The sequence below is a fragment of the Neomonachus schauinslandi genome, chromosome 12 (assembly GCF_002201575.2).
Source record: "Neomonachus schauinslandi chromosome 12, ASM220157v2, whole genome shotgun sequence".
Lineage (NCBI taxonomy): Eukaryota > Metazoa > Chordata > Mammalia > Carnivora > Phocidae > Neomonachus > Neomonachus schauinslandi.
In genome coordinates this window covers 67,074,851-67,075,493 of record NC_058414.1, presented here as the reverse complement: position 1 = coordinate 67,075,493, position 643 = coordinate 67,074,851, and positions in this window count along the sequence as shown.

Sequence of the window (643 nt, the reverse complement as noted above, 5' to 3'; positions counted from 1 at the left end):
TTGAAGACTTGATAACTTGAAAGAGACTCTATACCTAATTAACTTGTAGCCCTGGGCCGATGACTATGATGACTGACTGAACTTAATAGCATGTGTTAATTGTTATTGGTGGTGTTTGGCAAGTATTACAAGAAAAGTGAGATCAAGATAGAATTAGTACCAAGGAGGGTACTGGGAAGCAAGCCCTCAAAATGAAACCTTAGAACAATTATTTTTGTCCTTGAAAACAGAGCTGGGATCCTTGCTTATGGCAATAGGATGCTAGTAATCCGTGGTGCTCTGTGGTGTCATAATTAAATCGTCACCTGTGACTGATTGTGAGGGTCTGCCAATTGAAGTGCTTTGAGATACTCAAGGGTCGGTTTCTGTTACATAATTATTATTATTTTTAAAGATATTTTATTTATTTATTTGAGAGAGAGAGAATGAAAGAGAGCATGAGAGGGAGGAGGGTCAGAGGGAGAAGCAGACTCCCCGCTGAGCAGGGAGCCTGATGTGGGACTCGATCCTGGGACTACAGGATCATGACCTGAGCCGAAGGCAGTGGCTTAACTGACTGAGCCACCCAGGCACCCTTTTTAATTTTTAAAAAAGATTTTATTTATTTATTTGAGAGAGAGAATGAGAGAGAGAGAGCATATGA